The sequence below is a fragment of the Pleurodeles waltl genome, chromosome 6 (genome assembly GCF_031143425.1).
Source record: "Pleurodeles waltl isolate 20211129_DDA chromosome 6, aPleWal1.hap1.20221129, whole genome shotgun sequence".
Taxonomy (NCBI): Eukaryota; Metazoa; Chordata; class Amphibia; order Caudata; family Salamandridae; genus Pleurodeles; species Pleurodeles waltl.
In genome coordinates, this window is record NC_090445.1 from 468963508 (window position 1) to 468987315 (window position 23808).

Genomic DNA, 23808 nt, shown 5'->3' on the forward strand with positions numbered 1-23808 from the left:
GAATGGATAAGCAAAAGCAACCAGATGAAGAGGAACACAGAGGAAATTGTCAGAGACAGCCACCTGAGGGATTTCATCGGACATCTTTACAAGAAGGACAAAAGGTTGTTAACATGATGTTAGGGGAGATCAACGTGTGGTTGATGGGGGGCGTGGTGTGGCCACAGTTGAAGATGGCCTCCTAGCGTGGGTGCTCCACTCGGTGGCGGGCCTTGGACCGGGTGGGGAGGCGCTCTGGATGCAATGCGCCCCCTCACATAGTCGCCGGGGATACGCAGAGTACAGCTGAAACCGAGGGCGAAGAGTAGGAGTGCCCCGATCCCCTACGTCCATGCAGTGTGATCACAGAGGCCTGCGACCTGGTGTCAGACCGTGGCCTCTCATGTCCCTGGCCCAGCACGACGCAGCAGCGCTGAGAGAGCGGCTCGGGACGAGCCTCTATAAAGGTACGCGCTGAGGAAGGACCCCACAGAGGGACTGCCCCCGATGCCCCCAAGCTCCCCCACTACATCTCTATCATCCCACTACATCTCCCCCTCTAATGCCCTGCCTCAGACAGAGCCTCTCTGAGGGACTAATGCATCCTGGACTCTTGGTGGTTTACGCCGTAGCGCAGAATTTAAAAAAAAGAAGAAACAAATCGCAGCTGGCGGATTCTGCCATAGAGGGGACTGTTACAAGCTGGAAGCCAAAAGCGGAGTAACCCGCGATGACCTGAGGCACTGTCTGGCTCCACACCTCTGCACCTTGAAACGCTGAGGGGGACAAGAAGAACACCCTTTACGACTTCAGGTGGGGAGCACGCCCCGACAGAAGACCCTCAGACACCTAGGGTTAGGGTTAGTCCTCGGGGCTTTATTACTTGCCCTAGCGCCTTCATGCTGGACGCTGCTGCGTCAAGAGAGAGACCCGAGGCACTGTCTGGCTCCACGCCTCTTCCCCTCCCAGGGGGACTGTACCTTGAAACACTAAGGGTGACCAGAACAACACCATGGATGATTTCAGGTGGGGAGCTCGCCCCGACAAAGACCCTCAGACACCTAGGGTTAGTCCTCGGGCTTTATTACCTGCCCTAGCGCCTTCATGCTGGACCCTGCTGCGTCAAGAGAGAACCTGGGGTGCAATCTGGCAGCACACGGCACCTCCCTACTATGAGAGGAGGCAGAGCCCAGCGCTACAGTGGTCCTCCCGCCCCCGGACTTCTAGCTGAGCGCGAATGTTGGACCATGAAGGCGGATAGGCCGTGACCTACCACTAGTGAGAAGAGACCACAGCTGGACAGCTCGATGTCCTCCCGGAGCCTCGGACCTCAGCCCTGACAGAGGGAGACACTCTCCTCCCACCCCCGACGCGTTCACCATTAAGGAGTGGGGCGGCTCACTGGTCATATCTGGTCGCAAAGAGAGGACTACATCTTACCAGTCTTTACCACACGCTATCTGCACCCGAACACTGCAATGCCATGGGGCAGATCATCGAACAAGCACTCAGGCAAACCAGCAAGACAACTGCTCTTCTCTGAAGCCCTACAACATTGCCGGACTTCGCCTCCTGCACCTAAAGTGCACCCGCCAGGGAAGCCCTGCACCATGACGGACTACGCGCAGGGCACAACCATTCACAGCATCCTGCATGAGATATCAGCGGTGGGCCGCAGACTGGAAGGGATGGACAGCATGATGGACTCCCTGGTGGAGGAAACAAAGCCTCTGGATATTGCTGGCTTCCAATCACAGGTGACGAGTCTAGGGCAATGGGTGACGACAGTGGAGGCACAGGCCGTCTTCGCCCAGATAGAGACCAAGAGCTCCTGCATCTCCGCAGTAAGCTCATTGACCTGGAGGACAGGAGTCGCAGGGACAATGTCCTCTTTCTTGGATACCCAGAAACGTAGAAGGAGTAGACGTCCAGTCCTTCCTGAAGGTGACCTTACCCAAGCTCACTGGTCTGACTTTCGACCCCCTCCCCTGGAGTTTCGAAGAGCACATAGACTTGGCCCCAAATGGCTAGACGGGGACAACCGCCCACGACCAATTACAGCGTGCCTATTGCGACAGACGCAGGCTCGACAAAAGGCCCGCACACATGGCCCATTCCGGATGAACAAACAAAGGATCCGGATGAATGCAGACTTCTCAAAAGAAACCAGTGAGTGCAGGAAAGCATTCTTGGCCCTCTGACCCCGTTTACGCCACTTGGGAGGTGAAATTTGGTCTATTTGAACCAGCGAGGATGTGGATCACTAAAAACTACGTGTCAAAGGACCTGCACCTTTTTCTCGACAGCTTACAAACCCACCCCATGGATACAACCACATCATTCCAACCCCAGAGGTTGTCTATGGCAACTACAATCCAATCACCACAGGAGTCTGCCCCCGAGAGACCGTAACGATGTGCTTCAGACTTCCCACCCCGGGGAAGAGACCTAGAGAGGCTCTCGAAGAACTATGACGACAGAGGGCAGGTACTACACACGGTGGCAATGCACACACAAGTGGCAGACAAATCTTGCTCCCCTCTCAAGCCCTCCACAGCTCCCACCTCAGAACGGAAACAATTAGTGCGTGACAACAACACTACCGCTGGCAGCACAGGTACCCTGCGTGTGGTATAACGTACTCTCTGCTGCACCAACGGACAGATGAGTACTGTTCCTACTTATATTCTGCCTCTCTTGTTCCAGGGTCACAATATACTCTCACACGGTTACAGGAAACGGCAAACGGACAACCCTGTGGTCCGCAACCTGGCCAGATTATGCGAACCCTGCATCCCATACCCCATGTTGACCCTGTGGATCCCCCACGATTTACTTGAATTGTAACTCAGACAGTTACTGAGAGTTGCTATTGTTTGTTTGATGTTTTTTCAAGCACTACTGTTATACTATGTGAGCGTCCGAAAGCCACCTTCCCCCCCCCACCCCTCCACCAAATAAGGCTATTTCACGCATCTCAGCAAATCCAATTACACTCTCCTCCCCTACCATCTCCCCCCTACACTCATCGTGTCAATGACCCAACTCTCGCACGGCCGCAATGTTATCCACCTGGGCCCCGCTACCACTGCAAGGTATTGAGACCTCTGCCCTGCCCTTGGGACTTGACAAGCCCCTAGGAGAGGGGATCCCGATTGCTGGGTCGTCAAGATGTACTCTACTCCCCCTCCTCCCCTTCCTTGCCAGCATCTTACTTTCCTCATCATACTATCCCACCGCCACTGCATTCATGCGCCCCACTACTTCTACAGCATTGACTAATTACAATGCACTACACATACAGTAACATCTCTCTAGCCCTTTGCGTGAGCTCTACTGCCGGGCACTATTACTGATACCGCTGAATAGAGGGGACGACAACTTTCCTGGAACATCATACGCACCCCGCCTCCCCCGGCTGGAGGCCCACTGACCAGGGCTAGGAGATCCGTAGCCTTAGGTTTAGACCCGCAGACTACAGTTACCAACAAGCGGAGCTATCGTGTTCTGTCCCATTCCCCTCCCCCTCCTTTTTTATTTTAATTCCTTTTCCTTGATCCTCTGGTTTGGGATTTGTATTGTTACCTTCCTGTTTTTTTCATTTGCCCCTAACACCTTTGGGCCTCCCCCCCCCAACTCCTTTACTCTTCTTCTCTCCCTCCCCACCTACTTTCCTACTTATCTCTCCCTTGGTCTCTCTCTTTGTATTCCCCTCCACCTTCTGATCTCCCCTCCTCTGCCTCACCTCCTCCCTCTACTTGTGTCCCCCCCAGCCCCCCCACACCGTCCCACCTTCTGCCCTGGTCCGCCCTTTATACCAGTTACTGACACCCCCCGTCACCCCCTCCAACTCTCTCCCCCCCGTTCCACACTCCCTGTATCCAAGCCTTTTCGATTGCTCTTGTATTGACCCCCACCCTTCCTCGCATACAGCCACACTGCCCCCACTGCTGCCCAGCTCCACATCCATTACCTAACCCTACCATGGCTAGCCAGCCCGGCCCAGTCTGCCCCACTGCGGATCCTATCCTGGAAGGTCAACGGCCTGACCCACTTCATAAAGCGCAAGAAGATACTCTCATACCTTCACTTGAAACGGGCAGACACAACTCTGTTACAAGAGACACACCTTGACAGAGCAGAATCTGCTAAGCTGCACCGTGATTAGATAGGAACAGCGTTATTCAGTTGCAGCCCCACTCCCAGAGACCAGGACGGAGGCGTCCCAAGGAAATGTGGCATTGCGATACTCTTACGGAAGAGCATACCTTTCACTCTCACTAACTCATCGGTGGATCTGGAGGGCCGCTACGTGTTCACCAAACTAAGGCTCGTGACTCCTTAATATGGGTGGGATTCATCAATGCGCCTGTTCTTTCTACAAATCAACCGCCTCTTGTCGGAAATAGGAGCTACCCAATATGCCAAAGGGGGAGACTGGAACCTGGCTAGAGACGTGGCACTAGACAGGACTAGCCCCCTAGATGTGGCCAATAATGGAGACAGAGCCCTCCAGTCTGATGTGATGCAGGATAATGTTTGGTAGATTACTGGAGATTAACAAACCAGACCGACAGAGATTATACCTTTCTGTCACCGGTACATGGAACACAATCCTGACTAGACTATTTTCTCATCTCCCACAGCTTAGTGTTGCATGTCTCGGATACTGGAAAGAGGACTCTCGGACCACTCACCAACACAACTAGCTGTCCAAAGGGGCCTAATGTCCCCAGGCCGCAAGCCCTGGAGACATGCAGCTCACCACTATTGCTCCCTGCAAGGTAAGGCGGCCCATGCGTCCGCATATGTCCAGAGTAACTTAGGCTCCACCGACTCTATGAGGATCCTGTGGGCAGCGGCCAAAGCAACCATACGTGGACATATGATGAGAGACGGAGCGCTGTCGAACAAAGACAGGAGAGCAAAGTAAGCGACTCAGGAAGCTGTTATAAGGCAACTGACGAGGCAATACACGGATCCACCATCCCGCCCCGTGCGTAGAAGCTTGGAACGCGCTCGCATGGCCTTAAGTGATCTATATACCTCACAGGCCATGTACGCGTTGCAATGCATACAGGGTAGACATTATGAGCAAGGGGAAAAAGCAGGCAGACTGCTGGCAGCGCAACTCCATTAGAGAATGGCAGCCCCAGCCATACCGGCCCTTACCGCCCGCACAGGAACAACACTCACACGTCCTCAGGACATAGTCAACGAATTTGCGTCCTTCTACCAACAACTGTACACCACAAATCAACCTCCATGCCGGAACAAACTGAAGCCTTCCTGGCCGGCGTAACACTACCCTCTCTCTCTGAAGACGGCCACACCCTGCAGGAAGGGGATATCAGCTGGCTGGAGATAGCGCAGGTCATCTCTGACCTCCCGTACCACAAATCACCCGGTGAGGATGGATTTGTTGCAGAATTTTATAAGTGGGCAGGAGAGGAGATGGTTGATGTCCTCCATGGAGCATTGGATGAGGCCTGCTGGCCAGTCTCCCTGGGCATGATCTCTAACACTACCACAATAGCAGTTATACCGAAACCAGGACGTGACCCCCTACTTTGCAGTAGTTATCGACCCATCTCCTTCCTGAACAGGGATAGCAAGATTCTGGCCAGCGTCTTAGCGAACTGATTGCGCAATGCCATACCCTCCCTGATCCATCATACTCAAGTGGGGTTTGTGCTGGGTCGCACCTCCAGAAATCACCCGCGTACCCTCTGCCTCACCCTATGGGAATCTAGGAACACACCGGAAGGTGCTCGGGCCTATCCCTGGATGCTGAGAAACCATTTGACCGCATAGAATGGGCATACTTCGTGACCCTGATAAAATTCGGCCAGTTCATTTCTAAGGTCCGCCTATTATACAATCACCCCACAGCGCGAGTTAATTGTGGGGCCTCTCTGACCCTTTCCCCATTCGCAGAGGGACCTGACAGGTATGCCCCCTAACAACGCTTTTGTTCTTGCTTGCTATGGAACCGCTTGCGGCCGCTATCCGCGCCTCTCCCTCGATACGGGGTCTAACCTTACCGGACGGGATCTCCAAAATCTCTCTCTATGCTTATGACGTACTCATCACCGTAACCGATCTCAAAGGTTCCCTGCCTGCTCTGCTGGGGATCATGGATGACTTTGCACCTATATCCGGCTACCGGGTAAACTGGGAGAAAAGCAAGGCCCTTACCCTCTTGCAGGTGACAACAAAGGCTGATAGCCACGGTTTTTTATTTGATGGACTCCAAAGCACCTTAAATACCTGGGAATACTGGTTAACCGACTGGTGACAGACAACCATACCCCTCTTATTACGAAAATGAGGCTGGACTTTGATAAATGGACCCACCTAGGCCTTTCCATGTGGGGAAGGGTGCAGGCGGTGAGAATGGTTACGATGCCACGTTTCACCTATGTTTTAGGCCTTCTGTCTCTCCAAGTGCCTCCCTCCATGTTACAAACCATAGATGCAATTAGAACCTTTGTGTGGGGCTCAATGCGCCCACGTCTCGCACCAGCTAAATTTAATGGTGCACCGCTCCAACGGGGGGAATGGGACTCCCCTCGGTGGAACATTATGCCCTGGCTTTGCATTTGTCACAATTGGCCAATCTATTGTCTGGACTGACGAAGTTGCCCCAGTGGGTAACAGCGGAGAGAGTGATGCTCTCACACGGTGGAGACCTCGGTGGACTTTACTGCTCTATCCCCCTTAATTGGCTGCATTGGAGGGACGCTGGCATCGTCCATTTGGCCCAGAACCCACAAGACAGAGCGATCAAATCCTCTGCCACATTGCAAGAGAAGTGATGCTCTCACACGGTGGAGGCCTCAGTGGACTTTACTGCTCTATCTCCCCTCCCCCAAAACCATGAATCTGATTTTGAAGGCACCATGTGCGGCGTGGAGGAGAGCTCACCACCTATTTGGAGTTTATCCTTTCCTACACGCCCAGGCCCCAATGTGGAACAACGATAGCTTGCATATAGGAGGGAAGGTTTTTAATTGGCTGCATTGGAGGGATGCTGGCATCGTCCATTTGGCCCAGATCCCACAAGACGGAACGATCAAATCCTTTGCCACATTGCAAGAGGACTTTAATCTCCACCCACATCAGGAATGGCGATACTTGCAACTCAAGCACTGCCTGCAGCACAATACGGACATCATCTGCTGGGGACTTCAACCTTCACCCGTGGTGATCTATCTTCAGACATGGGGGAAGCACAAAGGTGTCATGGCAGGCCTCTACGAGGTCATCATGCGTCAAATACTCACAGCCCCTCCTGGGAAACATACGCCTGTAATGGCAGAGGACTGGATAGACCTACTGGAAGCACTCGACAGGGGCACCCGTGAAGCTCGCTTAAAATTCTGCCTCTACAAGATCATCCACGACTGGTACTGGACTCAGGTGAGGTTACATAGGGCAGGGCTCCTCCCGCATGCGGCATCCTGGCGCTGTCCATATTCTCATTGGATGCCCATCGATCCAGCCCCGGTGGGAAGCTGCAGGACTCACTTTGTCTACCTCAATATTGCTCCCAACACCATTGCCTCCCTCTCTTGCCATACTACACGATATGGATAACCTCCCAGCCTTATCACTACCTCTCCAGAGACTGCTGCATACGGCGCTATCCACTGCGAAAATTTGTATCCTCCGCCATTGGAGAACAGTGGACCCCCCCACCCCGGAAGAGTGGATATCGACAATGACTCGTATAGGCGCACATGAGTGAATCCTCTATAATCTCCAGGACCAGGCTGCCCTCTTTCATCAGGTGTGGGCTCCCTTTCTTACAGACCCCCCACCACCACTGGTCCGTTGATAACCCCCTTTGCTACCTACTACCTGCCCTCCCCATCCTTTTGTTAGCAACCCCATAACAGCATTCCTCCCGCCTCCACCCCCGCTAACACGTACTTCTACACATCTGTTCACTGCTTTCCCATCCCCACCACACACCCCTCCTACCCCCCCCATACCCTATCCCCTCCCCCTATTGTCTTTGTTCCCTTGGACGCCAGCTTCTAACCTCTAGCTCTTAGCTTCTAGCCTCTACCTTTTCCCATCCCTCCTTCCCTTCCCCATACCTACCCTCACCTATGATTATTTTTTTTCCCACCACAAATGAAAATTGTGCTGCTTAGCTGCCGAAATCTTTAACATACACCCCTCCGATGCCACTGTACAGGTACACCACTGCAACACCCCTACATTCATCAGCACCTGCCGCGCCCTAAAGACTTGCCCCTCAGCCTGCATCCCTTCCCCCCCCCCACCACCCTCTGCTCCCCCCTCCTTCTTGCTCTACTGTTTCCCTACTGCTGTCTCTCTCCAGCTTTTCAGTTCATTAGTTATTACCGTCCTTTAGAGTGCACAGGACTACGATTGATCTTGCTTAGTCCATCCTGTCTCCCATGAACTGCAGTTTGTACGATTTACAAATTGATATGGGGGACTCTGTCCTGCCTTCTTTGCTCTGTACCATTTTTGCATTGTTGCTAATAAAATAATTACAACAAAAAAACATGTGGTTGATCAGCATTTTATGATAGGAGACATTCATGATTTGACTGATGTCCTCTAGAAAACAGATTGTGTGGTTACGCTTCATCTGAAGAATGCCATCTACCTCACAGTTCTCATTTTTCACCTCACAGGAGTCCTCTGGCAGGTTCTAACCTATTAATTCACAACTCACACTAAACTTGGGCCTTTAATCACCCCGCCCTAGTTTTTCACTATGTTGCCGAGGAGGCATGTAATGAAAATCCTCAGAACCAGAGGGGTCTTCTGAAACACTTGAGTCACACAGTGAATTTGTCACAGTATCTAACTTTGTAAACAAGGCAGAAAAATGGCCCACCAACCAGGTCAATCCATGGTTTTTCTGTTATTTCTCATAGCCATATTGCAGTTGATGAAGCAAAAGGTGAAGAACATTAGATGAAAACTCTGAAAAGTTCTGGTGAAGGACAAATTCTCACTTTTCCATTTAGCCAGGTTATCTGCCTTACTGCATCTTCAATTTCGGTGACATGGCGATGGGTTGTTTACTACAGGACCTTAAAAATACACCATATGGAGTGCCTTAACAGAAATTATGGCCAGAGAAAGATTCACTGAGGTTTGGTTAAACTGGAGCAGCATAGCTGAATCTGGGAGCATTTAAAACGGATTGGCGTATAAGACATGAGAAAAGGACATTTTTGTAATCCATCTGGAGCTCAAGAGTACTAAAATAGGTAAAGTATAATCTTGGGCAGTCTCTTGAGTTACAACAAGCAAACAGAAACCATAGAAGAAACTGGATTTCCGTGCAGGAGAGTGGAATTCTGAATTTGGTGGTATATACCAAACCCAACAATTACCAGGTGTGTTAAATATTAAATATTTCAACCTATATTAAATTGCATTAGGCCAAATCTGTCAAAATATAACAGGACAGAACAATATGCTGTTTAAGTAAGAAAAGTTTCATGCTATATACCAAAACTCAAAATGGTACTATTTATTGCACCCAACAAATTCCAATCCCCATGGAATTTGATTTTGTTATGTGAGATAACTAGCACCTACTCCTCAGACTAAACTCAGAATCAGGGTATATTTTTGCCTGCTGATCTCTTTAAACACAGCTTGATAGTTGGAAAAACCGTAAGATGGAGAAAGTTAACTAGGAGAAACCTCCTGAGCATGCTCTGGAGAAATAAGCTGTATGGTACTCCCAGAGGAGTTATTTCCCTTCATGCTTTTAGTCTAGTTCTTTGGTTTCCTGTCCATCATCTTGTTTGTCAACTTCCTACTGTTGTGTATGCTAACATAGAATTGGCTATTAAGCATGGCGTAAGATTTGAAAATCTCTTCAAAGGATTAATTATAATTCTATCAGTCAACTTTTCAACCCCAAACAACCCCAAAATATTTTAAAATCTATTTCTATATCTATATCAAATGCTTTTGTTGCACACTTGAAATCAAGTGTGCAAGTTGGCCTTAACAGATATTAAGGCAAAGACACTGAGGTCAGACCTAAACTGAAAGGTCCCTCTAACTAAAAACTACAACTACTCCACAAAAACAATAACTTTGATAGATTGCTATGCAATCTGGTCTCCACCTATGGGTGAATGCTTGCAAAATTTCTCATTATAGAAAGAAAAAGGAAAAAAGAAAACAAGCACTTGTTCATCCAATCTAAAGTGTAGTCCTTCTTCAATGTTGATGTTCGTGCTTTACAAAGTTGAATTTGATTTTGTATCTTGTAACCCCTTTAAATTTTCTGATAAAGTACTTTCAATAGCTGATGACAGAAACAAACATCAGAAGATGGTGGGATATTATGTGCATATGGTGAATGTCATGAGGAGTCCTATTGACTACTAAAGTAAAGAAGTTTATTTTTTGGCGCAGAAATGAGAATGCTCTGCAGCATGGCCTAGTCTCACAGTTCAACTGTATACACCCTTGCTTTCTCATGTTGAAAAACACACCTTGTTATATCAGAAAAACTCACCAATCTGTTACGAATTGCTTTCATGGCAATGGACGCCTACACAAAATGTAATATCAACGCCAACTCGAAATGTGTCTATACAGGTGTATGTAATAATTTTCCCTAAACTATCATAAGCACAAACAGTATACCCAATAGGAACTACATAATTCCTTGATAATGTAGTAGTAATGGCACAACAAAATGTTACAAGTGGGTGTACACAGAAAGTACAACCATGTTTATAAACTGCAAACATGTCAGAGATGTGTGAAGGTCACATGGCCCTTTGGGTTTGTGCAATGTATGCCAAACTTTAGATGTCATTATCTTTTAAGTGTCAGGTTCCCTGTGTACACACACATCGTGTTAAAAAAAAAAAAACACACATTAATTCTCCAGTAATAAAAACAGAAACACATAATTGTGGTGCACATGTCCAGTAACGTGATAAAAGTTTGCACCAAAATGAACATGTCCATCACAACTGAACAAGACTAATGTATACATTACAAAGATATCTAAGAATTAAAACCTGTGTTTCTCACTTTTACAAATGAGAGTAAGTGCATGGAAGACATTAGCAGAAATAATTTCAGCAAACAATTATTAACAATAAAACAATAAGGACAAGACAAAGGTATTCAAAATTAAATGAATGTTAATATTATCACGAGATACTTCTCTGATTGTATCATATTTTTTTAGCAACAACCAGTGTCCAAATTGTCCAAAATTTGACATGTGGCCTTCAAGCCGTGAACTTCCTACCCAATTGCACTGTCAGGCACAAGCTCCTTAAGAATGGGGATTTATTGAGCACAAAGCAGGCACCTCAATAATCTTACTTGAGGGGGGAGGGGGGGCGGGGGGGAATAGAGGTTTGGATTTGGGGGGGTGGGTATGGGTTTGTAAGGGTGTGACATGGAAAATGTGGGCTGGGGTGTGAAAGGTGTGGAAAAATGTTTGGGACTGGTGGTTTGGGATGTGGGAGGGGTGGTTTGGGATGTTGAAAGGGTGGAAAGACATTGCGGAGGGGTGGTTTGGCATGTGGAAGGGGTCAGGGCCAGGGCAAAAAGAAGGTCTTCCTTAGGAAAATGGGTAGGGTGGTTGGCAAGGAGTTTGGTTTGGGAGGTACAGGCAGTGTTAGTGTCTGATGTATGTGTCTGTTGATGGTATCGGTGCCTGTGGGTCTGGTGTATTTGTTGGTTTGAGTCTCCTACTAGGGGTCTGTTGCATGGGTGAGTGTGGGTGTTTGTGTACAGTGTGTTTAATGTGCAATGTGTGTGTATGGATGGGTGTGCTGTGGAGGTGCCGTGTGAGGTTGGGGTGACTGTGGATGTGCTGGTGCATGTGTGTGTGGTGGTGGGTGTGGATGTTTGTGTGGTGGGTATTGTGTCTTCGTGTATTGCGGTGGTGGGTATGGCTGTGTAGTGATGGGAATGGATGTTTGTGTCATAGTGGGCTGCCATCTCTCCAGGTGGGATAGTGGGTGTGGATGATTGTGTCATGGTGGGTGTTGTGTCTGTGGGTATGTTTGTGGTGGTAGTGGTGTGGTGTTGTATGTTTGGGAGTGTATGTGTCTGTTTCTTGCTATGTTTATGTGTGGATGTGCTGCTTCTGTGTGTTTGAGTGGGTGCATACAAATGTGTGAGTGTGCTGTGGATAGGGAAGATGGCTTTGGGATGGGGAAGGGGTAGGAGATGTGGAATAAGGTTGGGAAGGATGGGAGACTGCAGCCAATGAGAAGGCCAGACCCTAGAATGACCTCTGTAGGCCAGACATGGCACTGTGAATGCCATCACAGTAAGCTAGCATCTGTGTCATCTGCCCACAAGGCCCCTGGTTGGCATTCAGTAGTGCAACCTGACCTACAGAGATAGTCAGCAATAGGTCAAAAGCTTCCTCACTGAGTGCAGCCTGGGAAAAGAAGCAGGAGGAAGGTGCATGCAGGAACGGTGATGCCACCCTTTTGGGGGGGGGGGGGGGGGGGGGGGGGCAGCTATGGCCAACTGGAGGGGGAGCAAAAGTGAGGGTAGAGATGGAAACGTGGGTGGCGGACAACAATGCAGTTGGAATTGTCGCACTAAGGTCCACCACCACTACGGACTAGTCTTCTGTGGAGGCCTCTGAAGAAGATGTTGAGTAGCTGGTGACCTCCGTGCCAGTCCCCTTACCCTCCGTGGCGCTGGGTCCCTCTGTGTCGGTGGTGTCTGCACCGGTACCACATCCCCAGCTTCTTCCCTGCCAACGTGCCCGCTATCGTCTTCGGCTTGCCCACATGATGCTTAAAACACAGATACAACACTTTGAGTGCATCTGTGTACATAGGATGGAGCATGAACTTTGCTCATAACACATTTGCCAAGTCTACATATTAAACCAGCTTCAAGGCTCTCAAACGTGGCTTCTTTTTCAACAGTAACTCATGCATGAAGGGACAAATTTCACAAACCATTTGCTCACAGTCTAGAAATTCCCCATGGTAGATCCCATATCAAGTATGTCTTTTGTCTCCCATCCACTTTTATTTTCCTACATGACAAATGGCCTCAACAGCATGAGTAAATACTCATTCCTAACCTACTATAGTACAGAAAAAAACATAGCCACATATACAAAAGAGTTATGTTTTGTGCCCGATATTGACATATCCAGATGGGATACTCCAACATCTATTTAAGGAACCCTTCCATCTACAAATGTTCTTTTAAGTATCACTTTTCTCACCATCAGCTGGACAAAACTAATGACACTTAAATGTCATTTGGGGTACGTATAACTCCATCACTAAAGTGGAAATATTCTTGTCTGTTTCACTGAATACAGTTTGGCTTAAGAACTCATGTTGGTTGACAAAGACTGGCTTACAGGCGCATTTGTGAAGGACTATGGCTTCAAGACAAACTTCTGCTGGCTACAAGAACTAACTTGAATCTTGCTGTTGAAATATTTGTATAACATATTTCAGATAAGGAATGATGCAGTTGTACAAATGTTTCCAGTACTTGTGGAGCAGATGCTCGTGATATATTGTCATTGCACCAACTTACCAATGGAAAATATTGTATCATAAGTGCTTACTATGCCATGTCAGCAGTAATAGGGTTGTGCTGGTTGTGTGTCAACTGTTATGTTGAATCTAACCAACATTGCTGCAAATTAAAAAGGTTAAAAAATAATACCTACATAGAATAACTCACCCTCTTGATGCTGCTGTTGGACCCTCAAATGCCCAACAAACTCCAGGTAGGCAACCGCAAGGATGAGGGCCATTAGGTGGGTCAGGGTGAAGCACACGATTGCCTCGTTAGGAGGCCTGGGTGAGCTGCTCTTGGGTTGACTTTCTGGTCCAGCATCGGAGGTCCTCTCACCTCTTCCTGCAATGCAAGCTATCCCGTGTATGGACCCCCAGGGTCCACACCTTCTTTGCAATGGCCTTTTATATGTCCTCCTTTTGATGGGCGTTAATCTGTATAGATGAGGAAAAAAACAACAAAAGATGTTTTGAGTGGTTTTGTTTGTCAGAAGTGACACTTTTGTTGTATCTCTCACATGCATTCCCAAAACAGCAAGTATACATGTTTTTAAAACATTTATATTTCTTAGGAAATACTCATTGGCAGTGATCTGTTGAGTACCCTCAACACTTTATAGCTCCTCGCCTTACCAATCCAGGCAACAAACATTCTATAGGCCAGGGCTAGGATACCTTTCCTGTAGGGAGAGTCAATCCCATTGTGCGACACTAAATGACAAACAACCTGTACATTACTTTCATATAACCCCATGGACAGCTACACTGGCTTCTTCCCTAATCTTTAAAGAGCCAGGTACTATGGTTTGCATCACATACAGTGACTAAGGGCATTATGGAAGGGCTGCCATGTGTCAGTGAGAGCATGGTGTTGAATGACGCATGAACAAGTGTGTGTAGTAATGGGACATACTTGTATAGATGATTAAGAGCCTGTGTCATTTAGATTTACAGCACAGGAAATACCTTTCCCCAAATGTGGCACCATGACATGTTTGAAACATACAGATACTCTTATTTCAAATTATGGGATGTAATTTCACTTGGCAGAATAGCATCGGATAACTCAACAACTGTGAAGATTCTTGTTGCACTCATTTTGACATAGGCTGTACTATTTTCACGTATACTTGTGGTACAGTGTCTACTGGCCACTGGAAGTAAGGGGCCTGCTGTTTGTCTAATTAAATATATAGTTGTTAGTAATATGAATTTAAAATTAAGCTTATTCTTTCAGGTGACTTTTCATTTCAAAGTACAGACATTTCCAACACTGTCAAACAGCATTCTATACCCAGGTAAATCTTTCAGTTCACTACACCCAATAACAACGCTTCACTCATAAACAAAAGGGGACAACATTTGCCTCTGGACAAAAGAGGTACAAGTTAATTTGTCAAATATTTCCCCCTCAAACATGTAGCAGAGGTGGTGTTGTTGGCTGCGGTGGTAGGAGGAGGCAAGCAAGCTTTTTTCCAGATGCCACCTACAAGAACACAGCATACGCACTCCACGGCAAAGACAGACACACCCATAGGCTTTTGTATGTAGCCGTCACATGTTAACCTCTGGCAGTGTCTGTCATTGGAGTGTTCCACTTACTACTCGCTTTACTTCCGCTGACGGCTGTCGGATAGCCAATGTCCTGACAGCAAGGTCAGGCACCCACCATTTTAGGACATGTAGCTGTGCACTTTTAAATTGTTTGTATGTTACGTGCACTCAAAATGGTGGGTATTTTGTATACAAATCTCAGATATGTACGGCAAGGTTTTTGGCAAAATAGGACACATAAAAAAGTTACTGGGTTTTACATCGATAGTGCCAAGGTGTATGCTATATTTCCGCTGACAGCAATCATAAAAAAATAAAGCACAAATAATACATTTCAAATGCATTATTCACATTATTTGTAAATGTCAGACATGTAAAAAAAAAAAAAAAAAAAAAAATAAGCGATTTGAAGTAGCAAAAATGTTTGAAAATTATAGGGACATACATAACACACTAAGATCACTAATTCAGCCAAGACATGATGTGTGTTGTCTGTGGAAGTCTTGTGTGACAATGTTTATTGATAGTTTGTTTTCCTTATATGCAGACATATGAACCCAGGGATGGGTCGAAGAAGGCGTCCTCAAGTCTTCAGAACGTTACCAGATCTTGCCACTGTTAATCCCGGCCCCTTGAATACCTATGTAAAAAAATGGTGTCCAGAGAATTTCATTTAGGATTTTTGTTGTTAGCTCATTATAGACGTAATTTAGCTTGGGTAGACATTGCCGATCTGGGCTGAATTTGTCTGGACAACATTTTTTTTTAAATGGATGTGTTGCAGTGATAATGTAATATTTCAGGAACCATGAGACCTGCATACTTAATTTTGCTGTCAAAACAAAGGTTTTACGGAGAAAATGGCGGCTATGATTGAGGAAGAAGAGGCATATATAAAAATGAAACAAATAATGGTACTTAATCCTTTTATGCATACACCAAACAATGTTTATGATTTGAATATTTAAAAAAGGAAGTTGTATCACTCCTCTTTTAGACACAATTTCACAGTTCACTTTATTTGGTTCGGCAATCGCTTGTGGTACATTTGCAGAATGTTGAACATTTGAGAAAAGCATATCCACAGGAAAATCTTTTTGTAGCACAGGTATTGCAAGTACAGGTACGTGTAACTTCAGTGGGTAGAGGCTTTAGACATTTTTGTAGGCTTTAGCATCCCATCAGTATCTTCCCAACCAAATTCACACCGATCTTTCTCTACATATACATAATCCAAAACAATAACACATTTTCTGATCAAGTAGAACTCTCTTTTAAGGTGTCCACGCACAGAATATGATGTCAGTGGAAGGTCACTTAGCTGGACTGATCGCTTGAACTCACTGTACAGAAGATCGTCAAATGTGTGACAGTCAAAACTCGTTTTCCACATAGGCACAAGGTATTTTTTCTATGGCTTTAAAGCCACATTCTTCTTCTGCCTAGGCAAATCGTTTTAGAAACCTCACAGGTTCAGAAGTTAAAGCTCCAAGCTTTGTTCCAATTTTGCTCATACTGTCATTACCCTAAGAATAAGTACCTTGATAAGAACAGTGGGCATCTCTGGGTCAAGTTTCTTGTACAGAATGCAAAGCTGGATTAAGTGTCTTTTCTTGCATTTTCCATAACATATCCATAACTTTGACAATCCTTGACTTATGAACATTGCAACAAATCCAAGTAATAACGCATGTGTCATTTGACAGTGCAATGACTCGATTAGAACCATTTTGAACAGCCCACTTAACACGTGACACAACACAAAGGTAAGCTTCCTGAATTTGCAGTTCGTTCTTGAACAATACGGCCTGTACCTTATTTATTATATCTCTGGAACACCAACTGCTCATTGATAATCATTTCCCTTGCAATAATTGGAAATTCAGTGTTCACTGAAGCATCAGCAATGTTTTGGCGAGTTAACATCTTCAAGTTCATCTTGTTCAATGTTCATGGCCAGAATATATCAAGTTGAACAGAGATAGGTGTTACTTTTTTGATGAAGGCAAGGTCAATTATTCCACTTGTCTGATTTTCTCACATTCTTTGACAGATAGTTCAAAATAACGGTCAAAGACAATGTGCAGCTCTTGCAAGGTGTACCCTGACTTTGATATAAGCAGAACATTCTGAACGACCTCTCCAAAGTTTTGCATAGATTAAATCTTGTCCATTCGCAATTGTGACAAAGTCCACAACAGCAGTTTTCAATGAGGACATCTTTTCAACTTCAAAATTCTTCAGGTGTTTTTATATCACTATCCACAAATGTTTTGGACACGAAGTTGTGCATTCACACAAGCTCGGTCATTTTCAATGCGGTTTCCTTGCTGCTGCATGAAATGAAAAAGGCTGTCAACATGTTTATTAAAATGCCCCCCCCCCCTCCTTCCCATAAGTTCGTGGTGAGGAACAGTTTCACACTGGTCCCTTAATTTAGAATTTGTTGTTTCTCTGAACACATTGCAAATAGAAAGGACTTCATGGTAAACTAGCTGCCATAGAGCAAAATATTAATTTATGTGCCTGACCAAGAATTCCGTTGGAGCTTTTTTAGCGGTTTTAGGTCTAGAGCTCGCCCCCCACGTCCGCAGCACCACCCTGCTGTCTCGTGCCCTTGACCCCCGCCCACACTGCTGCTAGCGTGTTCGAGGCCCTGGTAAGCCTCACTAGACCCTTTTTGCCTTACTGTTGTGCCATGCGTTTTTCTGGTTTTCTCGCCCCTTGGGCGCTCCCCCTTGCCGATCTCTCCTTGCCGCTGCCTCCCTGCGGTCCCGCCCCCCTCGCGCCCCCATTTGCCGCTCCCTCGCGCCTCCCAGCTGCTCCTCCCTCCCTTCTTAATGGCTGGCGCTGCGCGTCGCGAGTGAGCGACCTCTGACCTGTTTTAGGTCTAGAGCTCGCCCCCCACGTCCGCAGCACCACCCTGCTGTCTCGTGCCCTTGACCCCCGCCCACGCTGCTGCTAGCGTGTTTGAGGCCCTGGTAAGCCTCACTAGACCCTTGTGCCGCTTTTTCGCCGTTCTGTAAGTGTTTTTCCACTTTTTTCAGCGCCTTGCCTCCTTGCGCTCTTGCCCCCAGTGTGCCCCTTCTGATCGCTGTACCCCGATTGTATTTGTGCATTCATTGTATATTGTGACTGTTTTTAACTTTTTGCCTTACTGTTGTGCCTTGCTTTTTTCTGGTTTTCTCGCCCCTGGGGCGCTCCCCCTTGCCGATCTCTCCTTGCCGCTGCCTCCCTGCGGCCCGCCCCCTTCGCGCCCTCATTTGCCGCTCCCTCCCGCCTCCCAGCTGCTCCTCCCTTCTTAATGGCTGGCGCTGCGCGTCCACACCGCTGGCGCGCCAGAGGCGCATCAGAGGCAAGGCTGTCTGCGCCCGTCCGCGCCTGGACTGCACCCAGCGCCACCCCTCCTGGTCCGCACGCCCCCCGCACCACCAGCCTTCGCTACTCGGCCAGCGAACTCCTCGCCCTTAACCCTGGCTCCTCCACAGCCTGCTTCCAGGCCACTCCGAAGCACACCAAAGGACCTTTCTCCTGCCGCACCTGCAACTTCACCTGCAACAGAACAACGAAGCCTGCAACAACCAACGCCAAACACGTGCACTGCATCCTCCTCAACACACGCTCCGCACGAAAGCACGCCATCGAGCTCTGGGACCTGCTCGACTTCACCGCCCCAGACGTAGCCTTCCTGACCGAAACCTGGTGGAACGACTCCTCGGCCCCAGACATCGCCATCCCGGACGGCTACAAGATCACCAGAAGAGATCGCACCAACGGAATCGGAGGAGGAATAGCGATCGTCCACAAATCCACCCTCAAGATCCACACCCACACGGACGACACCCTCAAGACAGCGGAACACCTTCACTTCCAGATCCACACGGACCCCAACACTACCCTCAGAGGAACTCTCATATACCGACCTCCAGGACCAAGAGCCCCCTTCAGTGACACCATCTCCGACCTCGCAAGCACCCACGCCCTCGCCTCAACGGACTACATCCTCCTTGGAGACCTCAAATTCCACCTGGAGAACAACGACGCCAACACCGCATCACTGACCACCAACCTCTCCAACCTCTGACTCAGACAACTGGTCAACACACCCACCCACATCGCCGGTCACACCCTAGACCCACTCTTCACTGCAAGCAACCACATCTCATTCAGCCACACCACCGAACTCCACTGGACCGACCACCACTGCGTCCACTTCACATTCAAGAAAAACACCGAACACCACCGCCCCCCACTACCGCCACACCGCCGCTGGGGAAAAGTCACCGAAGACCAACTAACCAGCACCCTCTCCAAGAACCCACCGCCCGACCCCACCGACCCGGACTCCGCCGCCATCAACCTCCAACAGTGGATCCTCAACTGCGCCAACAGCCTCGCACCACTCAAGAGGCCCACCGTCAACCAAGAAAAGAAAAAAGCAGCCTGGTTCACAGACGAACTGATCACCTCCAAACGCACCTGCCAGAAACTCAAGAAAAAATGGCTTCTCAAGCGCACACCCGACAGCCTAGCAACCCACAAGGAAGCCACCCGCAAGCACCACCAACTTATCCGACTCGCCCAACGCTCCCACTTCACTGAACGCCTAAACAACAACGCACACGACAGCAAGGAACTCTTCTGCATCGTGAAGGAGCTCTCCAACCCCAACGCCAATGTCAACGACGTCCCACCATCCCAGAAACTCTGCGACGCACTCTCCGCCTATTTCTACCAGAAAATCGCCGCCATCCACGACAGCCTCAACACCACTCCTCCGCCAGACCCCACCCCGACAACTCCTCCCACGCCGACCACCTCACCAACTGGACCCACGTAGATGACGCCGAAACCCGAAAGACCATGAACTCCATCCACTCAGGATCCCCCTCAGACCCCTGCCCACACCACGTCTACAACAAAGCCGACTCCACCATCGCCCCCCAACTTCGTAAGATCATCAACCTATCCTTCGACACCGCAAACTTTCCGGACAGCTGGAAGCACGCCGATATCCAAGCCCTCCTCAAAAAACCCAAGGCCGACCTCAACGATCTCAAAAACTTCCGCCCGATCTCCCTCCTCCCCTTCCCAGCGAAGGTCATCGAGAAGATCGTCAACGCACAGCTCACCCACTACCTCGAAGACAACTCCATCCTGGACCCCTCCCAATCCGGATTCAGATGCAATCACAGCACCGAGACCGCACTCCTCGCCGCCACAGACGACATCAGACAACAAATGGACAACGGCGAAACTTCAGCCCTCATCCTCCTAGACCTATCCACCGCCTTCGATACGGTCTGCCACCGCACCCTACTAACTCATCTCCACGAAGCCGGAATTCAAGACAAAGCCCTCAACTGGATCTCCTCTTTTCTCTCCGGCAGAACCCAGAGAGTCCGGCTCTCACCCTTCCGCTCCAAAGCCATCAACCTCATCTGCGGCGTCCCCCAAGGCTCCTCGCTAAGCCCGACGCTGTTCAACGTCTACATGGCACCCCTCGCACAACTGGCCCGTCAGCACAACCTCCGCATCCTCTCCTACGCCGACGACACCCAGCTCATCCTCTCCCTTACTAAAGACCCACACACCGCCAAAGCCAACCTCCACGAGGGACTGAATTCCATCGCCGAATGGATGAGAAACAGCCGCCTGAAATTAAACTCCGATAAAACAGAAGTCCTCATCCTCGGACGCTCCCCCTCGGCCTGGGACGACTCCTGGTGGCCCACCGCGCTGGGACCCCCACCCACTCCAGCCAACCATGCACGCAACCTCGGCTTCATCCTCGACTCCGCTCTCACCATGTCCAAACAGGTCAACGCAGTCTCCTCCTCATGCTTCAACACCCTCCGCATGCTCCGTAGAATCTACAAGTGGATCCCGACGGAAACCAGAAAAACGGTGACCCAAGCCCTCGTCAGTAGCAGACTTCACTACGGCAACGCACTCTACACAGGCATCCCAGCAAAAGACATCCAACGACTCCAACGCATCCAGAACACATCCGCCCGCCTGATCCTCGACATACCCCGCCGATGCCACATCTCCCACCACCTGAAGGACCTCCACTGGCTCCCCGTGGACAAGAGGATCACCTTTAAACTTCTCATCCACGCGCACAAAGCACTACACGACACCGGACCCGCCTACCTGAACAACAGACTCAACTTCTACGTCCCCTCCCGCCAACTCCGCTCTGCCAACCTCTCCCTCGCCATCCTTCCCCGAATCCAACGCAAGACCTCCGGAGGCAGATCCTTCTCCTACCTCGCCGCCAAGACCTGGAACTCACTCCCGACCTCCCTGCGCCAGACCCAGGACCTCCTCACCTTCAGGAGACTCCTCAAGACATGGCTCTTCGACCGATAGCAGCTACCTCCCCCCCCTAGCGCCTTGAAACCCTAACGGGTACATAGCGCGCTTTATAAATTGATTGATTGATTGATTGATTTATTGAGCTTTTCTGTGATCTCTGGATTGTCTGTTCCAGTTTTATGTCTCGAGCCACATCATTGATCCTTCCCCCTCTCCGTTGTTCATCACAAAATGTCTTTGGATGAATTCTCTGCAGAGGAATGGTTTTTCCACCTCTAGCTTCTTCACTTCTTCCAAATACCAGGACCCATATATCAGGCAGTTTATGCAATCAAATTCGCAAAACACAGTAATCAGTGACTCCACAGTATTCAAGTGCAGCTCCCAATCACCTTCCCCATTAGCATGAACCAAGTTTTTCACTAGGGGTATCATGTGTAAAACATTTCCCCACTACTTGCAAAGTTCTGATTTTTCTTCATATTCTTTGACAAACTCTACAAACTTGTTTTTCTTATTTTGAACCTAGTGTATTGAACATTGCCTGGCTTCGCATTATGTATTTTGAATTAAGTGCACCCTGTGCCTTGTTCACTTCTGAGATAAGATATGCAAAACCTAATTTGTTGTTCTTGTTCCAGAAGGCATTCCAATGCAATGCTCTATAGCCTCAGATACAATAAGAATACTTTGTAATAAAATAACGTAATAGGTTCTGCTCAAAACTGACTGGAAAGTTTTGTTTCCAAAGATTCCAGCATCAATAAGTGCATTGTCTATGCAAACTCCACTGAGAACTTCCTGCACACCACAACACAACTTTTGTCATGTGGAAAATGCCCATCATTGGATAAATATCATCAAATTCTTCTGGATTGCTAATAAGAATGTGAGCTACAATAGGGAAAACCCCCTCATCGCAGAAAATTGGCAGGATAGACTGGTCTTCAAGCTAGGGATGCACATTTTTTGACACGTTTTAGAGCTGTGTATACTGTGTTATAGTTTGTGACTATAGATGCTTTTACTGGTAAAAACCAAACCTTCTTCTGTGGGACGGTATTCTGGGAGATCAGAGCATGAATGGAATTCCCACGGAGGAACTGGCTTTTCTTCATCCTTCAGTCCGCATCGAATAAGCAATATGATAAATTCAGTTAAGTCACCTTTGCGGACCACAGCATGAGGTTATAAGAAGATCTATGTTGTCAGCCACTTTTAAATTTTCTGGTAGACTGGGACTTGTTGATGGCTTGTAGTGATATTGCACCCACTGGCAAGGCAGTTGGGTTATAAGTTTGCAGCTTTGTTTGTGTATGCATACAGCAGACACCGCTTGTTTTTCAGCAGCTACTTCATTAGCACAGTCTTGAAAAAGAACCATGGCAGCACAATGTGAGTTGGATGTTCCAGACAAAGATATGTCTTCAAATTCAAAATTATCAAGAGAAGCAATTGTAAGTCCTTTCCTGGTGACTTGGAAGTGGTATGCTGTCACATTCACAAGATTTTACAGCATGAGCTGCAAACAAGTTCCTGCTCCATACTACATCATTACAACTTGATACACCAATCCTATTCACTGACGTGTTTATCACTCTACTTTTGCACTTGCCATAGATTGTGTGGGTAGTCATCATGTGTAGCAGAGTTTTCTTTTTGCTGTGATGTAATTCATAAAACATGATTTGGAAAAGACAGTACATTTGCAAAGCATGCACCTACTGGTTCAAAGGATTGTCTTCCACTTCTTCGCTTATATCTTCAAAGCCATCATCAATGTTATTGGCTTCAGTTCCGAACTCAAGAACTTTATTTTGTAACAGTTTTGCTTTGCTGATATTAAACAATGATGTAAAAAATGTTAAGACAATATCAGGCATTCTTGTTGACTCCCATGATTTGCAGAGCTCTGGGGTACCACAAAATCTGTCATTAAGTCCTGAAATCTGTTTCAGGACAATTCCTAAAATGGTTCCTGCTGATTTTACTGTATGATGTGATCTTACTTTGGTAGCAAGAACTTCAAGAGTCAAATCAGATGAGAACACTATAATTGGCTCATTCTTTTTGTCAGACTGACAAAAACAAATTCTGTTATTGTACGATTAATTACTATGAATCAATAAAGTTTCATCAACGTTGACCATTATTTCTCTAATCTGAGTGTGAACCCACAGCCAGAACTCAAGAGTGGCTTTAAAACTTCATTTGCTGTTTTGAAAAAGTGCAAACTCAACTGAATGTTGGCGGTTACTTTTCTGCTGGGAGCTCACTGTACATTCATATTTCCGAATGTACGCGTGCATGCAGTTCAGGTGGGCATACAAATCCACTTCAAGTACATTCACCGCACTGTTTCTATCAGCTACTCAACTCAAAACTTCTTCTTGGTAGATACTAGCTG

General features: G+C 47.9%; 1 long non-coding RNA gene across 5 annotated transcripts in view; it reads right to left on the reverse strand.

Annotated features, from left to right (window-relative positions):
• LOC138299907 (uncharacterized) overlaps positions 1–23808 on the reverse strand; it is a 770123-nt gene that overhangs the window by 642643 nt on the left and 103672 nt on the right. For 4 of the 5 annotated variants that reach the window (XR_011204848.1, XR_011204851.1, XR_011204849.1 and 1 more), the window contains exon 5: positions 13693–13961. The exons of the other annotated variant lie outside the window; for it this stretch is intronic. This is a non-coding gene — a long non-coding RNA (uncharacterized lncRNA). The remainder of the gene's footprint in view (positions 1–13692; positions 13962–23808) is intronic. 5 annotated transcript variants of the gene reach the window in all.